This window comes from Galeopterus variegatus, unplaced genomic scaffold, assembly GCF_000696425.1.
Source record: "Galeopterus variegatus unplaced genomic scaffold, G_variegatus-3.0.2 Scaffold1051, whole genome shotgun sequence".
NCBI classification, from domain to species: Eukaryota; Metazoa; Chordata; class Mammalia; order Dermoptera; family Cynocephalidae; genus Galeopterus; species Galeopterus variegatus.
In genome coordinates, this window is record NW_007727162.1 from 439,711 (window position 1) to 446,686 (window position 6,976).

A 6,976-nucleotide genomic window follows, 5' to 3' on the forward strand; every position below is an offset into this window, starting at 1 on the left:
TTTTTCCCCCATCAGATTTTGCATCATTTCATTGAAAAATATTGCATTTAGAGCTCAGAAATCTTAGCAGAATTATTTCTAACTAGTTCAGTGGTTGAAAGAACTTAAAAATAACAGATTTTTTTAAAAAAGCCATTTGCTTTCAGGAAAGCTTCCAAAATTGGCAAGATTTCAGATTAGAAATGGAAGATATTCTCATGGGTTTCATTTCAGTAACTTTACCTGGTATTAATGATCCACCTAGGTGTTTTTTAAACATGCATGATCAATACATTATGCAAACATCATGCTGGCCAACAGCATGCAGAGGGCTTTCACCCACACTGCTCTTAAGAAACAAAATCATGGTTAATTCATGGCCAAGGACACAACTAATGTGAGCAGTAAATAAAGTCTTGCCCTGCAAATCAACAGATCCAGAAAGATGCTGCTACCTTGGAAGGGCTCAAGGACATGGGCTAGCACCTCCTTATTAGTTCTGGTTCAGCACCTAGGACAAGGCCCCGCACAATATGGACAATGTTTGTGGAATGAATGAATGACAAGGGTACCAAACAGACCTGAATCTTCTACAGAGTCTTCTTAAAGTTGCTCTCATTGCTTTCACTTTTGTATTTCCTCTTCTATTTCATTAAGATGATTGAAGACAAGGGTGAGAAAGAATCTTATGAGATGAATCTTTTGGACAATCTTGTCCATGAAAAGGGAATTGAAGGCCAGAGATACAAAGTTATTAGGCCAACACTATATATCTTCCAGTAAAGCGTTTATTAATAAAAAAAATTTACAAATATTTTTTCACATTTTTACAGTATCTTTTCCAAAACCAAACTCATTATTCTGAGAATTTGTCCAGACAACAGAAGATTTCCAAATTTACTCTATCTGTAAAACCAAAACTATGAGGCATTGTTTTGCAAGTCTATGTAGCAAATTCCAAGGGGATGGGAAAATAGAATTCATAAGTGAACTATCCCCAAACAACTTATAGGCATTCCTGTTAGGGTAGCCCATTTCCACCCTTCTGTGACCCTAAAAATCTTCCCAATGAGAACTGATTTTGAGTGGTTGAGAAGAGGAAAGACTCCCACTTTCCCACTCCCAATCCTTCTATCTAGGAGTAGTTTCTGAAATTCCTTTTAACAAAGGACCACAATTTTTATTCCATAAAAATACTTAAAATGCAAATATTTCTGGAAGTGAAAAAAAGAAAACTGTTGACTTAGATTCACACTAAGGGATAAATAGCTTATCTGATCTTTTCCAACAAGTAAGTTTTGATGGATACAGACTCCACGGAGAGAAAAAGGCACTTGGGAAAAGTAAAACAAATGTTGCCTAATTTACATTTTTGCTTGAGGCTGACCCGCTTCTGAATTTAGTGCCAGTCTCTAGATCAATTCCCAGGGATTTTTTCTTACCACTTACATCTCCAGCTGCCCAGCCCATTCCCTCCACCACCTGTGCCTACCTCTTCTACCTGCCTGCCTTTTTGCCCTCAGCAGTCACTCCACCGAATGCAATTCCTGTTTTGTCTCTGTCTGTCCCAGTGAAGCCACTCTGAATGGAATAAAATACTAGACATGCATCTTTTTAAATAACTGTGACCCAGCTGACTAGTAAAACACTCAGGTTTTCCCTAAAGACAGTGTTACTGGTCAGTTCCCCTGGGAGGGGCTCTGAGATGGCAGGCAGGAAGTTTATTGGGGAGTACTCTCAGAATCAACACACTTGGGGGACCAAGGGGAGAAGGTGGGCAGGGAAAGAAGTTGAGCTGCAATTAAGTTGCAGCAAAGGTCTCAGCTAATCCAACAGGGGGACTGAGAGCAGAGATGGCTCTTCAGAGTTGTCCTGAATTGAGCATGGACCTTTATAACTATGCATTGACCAGCCACTGAATGGTAGTCTATCCCTGAAAGGGAGTATGACCTTGGACAAAGCCTTCTCTTCAGCTGAGGGCAAGTCCCAAAGAGGACAATCAATAAAGGGCCATCAGCCATCAGCACTCCCAGCAGCTGCTTCAGTCCTGGAGGGGGATCTTAGTAGAGTATTGTAGTATACACTACAAGAAATTACTGTTCCTTTTAAGTACAGGCTTTAAACCAGGGCTCAGAGAAAGGGAAAATTGTTCATCATTTTGTTAGGAACTTTATCAAGATCTATTCTTCTTTTCAGAAAGTCACATCACCCACTATAATGTCACTGATGGTTTTTAAGTCCCAGTTCAACACATCTGGCTCAACCTGCCTTTGCAACCATCACATCTATAATAAATCACACAAGCATCAGCCTGTTTCACCATAAGAGTGGTCAAACCCATGAATTAAGATACTTGAAATGCATATTATTACTAATTACTTTTCTGTTATTTCTCTTTTATGTTGCAGTTAAGATTATCTGTAAAGGTAATAATATTCACATAAATTTCATTTCAGAAGAGTAGAAGAAGCACGGCAAAGTATCTTGTATGAAAAGAGAGCATTACATCTGAAAAGGCAATTCAGAGTGGGAGCTTCACAGCAAAGTATCTTGTATGAAAAGAGAGCATTACATCTGAAAAGGCAATTCAGAGTGGGAGCTTGCCCTAGAGTAATTCTCAATCCTGGTTGACCATTAAAATCATCTAGGAAGCTATAAAACATCCTGATGTCCAGGCCAGAAGCTATAAAAGACCCTGACACTCCAGACCAATTAATTCAGAACCTCTGGGGGTAAAACCCAGACATTATTATCTTTGAAACTCCCAAGGAAATGCAATGTGCAGATAAAGTCAAAAAAGCTGTGCTCTGGTGCAGTTGGTCTCAAAGTCAACTGTGCATCACAATCATCTGAAAATTGCTCAACCACAGTGCTGGGTCCCACCCCCAGAGTTCTGATTCAATATCTCTGAGATGGGGCAGAGCATTTGCACTTCCAATCAGTTCCTAAGTGATGCTGATGCTGCTGGTTGGGGGACCACATTTTGAGAGGCAAGATTCTAGAGGTTTTGCCTGAGTGACCAGAGTCTCCCACCACGTTTAGCAACTCCTTGTCACTGGCCTGCCCATCAAACATCTTGGAAAATCTTATTCTTTGTTAACCTTTGGAAAGATCATTTCCCCTTTATGCAGCTATTTCCAAATGCCACATTTTTCCATCCCACCGAGCAGCAAGCATCAGCCACTAGGTGAAATGGCTTCTGAATTTTTCCATGATTTTTTCATCTCCTTTTGTCTTGGATTTCTTTGCCATTATAGGCATGGCTCTACAGATTACAGGACTACAAACATTCCTTTGAAACAACAGATGGTTTCTACTATGCAGTGCAATCCCAAAATTTGTGCTATTGAGAATCAAATGCACTCACCTATGTCTTTTCACATTTGCTGTTTTTTTTNCACATCACCCACTATAATGTCACTGATGGTTTTTAAGTCCCAGTTCAACACATCTGGCTCAACCTGCCTTTGCAACCATCACATCTATAATAAATCACACAAGCATCAGCCTGTTTCACCATAAGAGTGGTCAAACCCATGAATTAAGATACTTGAAATGCATATTATTACTAATTACTTTTCTGTTATTTCTCTTTTATGTTGCAGTTAAGATTATCTGTAAAGGTAATAATATTCACATAAATTTCATTTCAGAAGAGTAGAAGAAGCACGGCAAAGTATCTTGTATGAAAAGAGAGCATTACATCTGAAAAGGCAATTCAGAGTGGGAGCTTGCCCTAGAGTAATTCTCAATCCTGGTTGACCATTAAAATCATCTAGGAAGCTATAAAACATCCTGATGTCCAGGCCAGAAGCTATAAAAGACCCTGACACTCCAGACCAATTAATTCAGAACCTCTGGGGGTAAAACCCAGACATTATTATCTTTGAAACTCCCAAGGAAATGCAATGTGCAGATAAAGTCAAAAAAGCTGTGCTCTGGTGCAGTTGGTCTCAAAGTCAACTGTGCATCACAATCATCTGAAAATTGCTCAACCACAGTGCTGGGTCCCACCCCCAGAGTTCTGATTCAATATCTCTGAGATGGGGCAGAGCATTTGCACTTCCAATCAGTTCCTAAGTGATGCTGATGCTGCTGGTTGGGGGACCACATTTTGAGAGGCAAGATTCTAGAGGTTTTGCCTGAGTGACCAGAGTCTCCCACCACGTTTAGCAACTCCTTGTCACTGGCCTGCCCATCAAACATCTTGGAAAATCTTATTCTTTGTTAACCTTTGGAAAGATCATTTCCCCTTTATGCAGCTATTTCCAAATGCCACATTTTTCCATCCCACCGAGCAGCAAGCATCAGCCACTAGGTGAAATGGCTTCTGAATTTTTCCATGATTTTTTCATCTCCTTTTGTCTTGGATTTCTTTGCCATTATAGGCATGGCTCTACAGATTACAGGACTACAAACATTCCTTTGAAACAACAGATGGTTTCTACTATGCAGTGCAATCCCAAAATTTGTGCTATTGAGAATCAAATGCACTCACCTATGTCTTTTCACATTTGCTGTTTTTTTTTAAATTCTGAAATGGGGCAGATACAGCTGCCCTTTTCTACTATGCGGCATTTTGCTGCCAGGTTCTAGAAATACATTACATTTGTTTTTATTCATATCAAGCAAAGTTAGTGTAGGGGCCAAGGAAAGACTTGCTCTGCACCCCTGAAGATTCATTAATAAAAATAACTGACAAATTTAGATCAATATGGAGAAAAGGCATAAGAAATTTTATTATTTCACATGCTGGGAGGGGGCGAAGTACAGGGGAATCACAAGAGAGTAAAATGTCTCAATTTTCCATTGGGGTACAGAGTTTATATACTCATGTCCACAGGGAAAGGGGACATGGGGGTGTAGGAGTCAATGATCCTTAGGGTGATGCAATAGGCCTGGAGAACATACAATAGCCTGGGACAAAGTCTGTTTGGCCTGCAAAGCAGACAATGACTAATAAATGATTCTCTTTAAAATACTGAGTGGGACTCTCATAGAGGACAACAGTGTGTGACAAAAGTTAGTGCAGGTGTGTTAACAAACTCCAGTCTTCCTCCCTATGATATAAGTTAAATCAACGAAAATTCAGGGAAAAGACCAGAGGTAATTGTCTTCTTTGGTGGGTCCAGACTTTAGACAGATAAAGACAGCTTCATACTGTGCTTTGGAGAGTGACAGAGAATTGACAGACCTTGGTGGGGGCATCTGGCAGGGGTGCTGTCAGAGAGACCTTGAGGCTGCTCCTTCATTCCAGCATGTCAAAGCACCATAAGTTGGGGTAGTAGCTTTTTGTACCCCAACACAAAGGTGGGCCACAGTAATTTGAGTTCCTCCTAAAGTCAGGGTATTTTACAGATGGGTTTAAAATCAGATTCTTTAGCCCCTGCTTCCTGTAGTTCTTCCAATGGTGCAGAGAGCTTCTCAGAACTCATATGAAGACTCATACCCCCAGCTTCAAGCACTAAATCTGAAAAGAAAGTTTGGCAATTTAGATAAAAATTAACTTTCCCTTTTAAGACAAACTGAAGAAAATGGGGACAAAAAAAGTCCTCATTTTCTCTAGTAAAAGAAAAATAGTCACACAATTTTTCAACTTGCCAAGATTAATAACTCATAATCTGAAGATATCGGCTTCTGTTGAAGTGAATATCATGATTTATTGACCTGTGGAGTAAATATTAACGGAGGTGAAACTGAGGTTAATAACAAACCTCAAGGGATAATACATCTTCATATTTGCTGAAATAAAAAGTCAGCCTATATATTGCTCATACATACACTCAGAAACCTCTTTAACCAAAAAGCTCAGGAACTCTCTTTGCTGTAATAGATTGCTTAAATATATGGCCGAACTTCCATTTGTATTAACATTCTCTGGGTACTGAGGCAGTCAGAAAAGCAAGCCATTAATCACTTCCCCTGGGGATTATCAGCAGCCAATCAAAGGGCAGTGACTTATTTACATAAGAGATCTGATTGGAAGAGACTTAGCTAGCATCCCGTTGTCTTCACTCTCACTAATGGAGGTGGTATATTGATCCGACCCACACTAATATTCACCCACCTAATAAGCCCATCTTTTCCCCACATATAAAATAAAAATATTCTAAACTACTAACTCATGCAAATCCAAGTAAATATGCTCAGTGTCATCAACAGAAAATTTTATAAGCTAATATTTGTTAAGGAGATTTTTTAAAGACAAGAAATATAAGCTTACATGAATAAAGGTGAGAGATTTCTAGGCTGTGGTTCCAGAAGGCCAGTGCTGGAATTCTGACTCTGCTATTTATTTGTTTTGTGACATTAGGCAAGTCACTTAACTGCCTGTGCCTCAGTGTCCTCATATGTAAAATGAGGATAAGAACAGCACCTACTTCATGAGGTTCTTGTGAAGATTAAATGAGTTAGGACATGTAGAAGGCTTTGAAGTGTGCCCAGAGCATAGTAAGGAAAATGTATTTCTTTTAAAGAAACATTCTAGGGGAAAGGTACCTTTAAGATCACGTGGCCCAAAAGTGTCAAATCTTTGTGGGTATCTTATCTACAGTTTTCTCATGAAATTGACTTAATGTTGTTACTATTAATATTTATTTAAATTTAAATTTAAGTTTAGTTGCCAACATTTAAAATTCAGGAGAATTCCATGTAAAATAATCAGGATATCAGTTTTCTTGAAAAAATTTCAGAGTCCATATTGGACTCATATTTGCAAAGGCCAAAGTCAAGTGGAGCTGAGGAGCAGCTGCCTGCTGCAGAAAAGGCAGATGCCTCTGCCCATTTTCACAAAGTACAGGCTCCTATCAGGATATCAGTTTTCTTGAAAAAATTTCAGAGTCCATATTGGACTCATATTTGCAAAGGTCAAAGTCAAGTGGAGCTGAGGAGCAGCTGCCTGCTGCAGAAAAGGCAGATGCCTCTGCCCATTTTCACAAAGTACAGGCTCCTCATTTGCCACAGTCTCCACCATTCTCTATTACTCCCCATCCTGAGG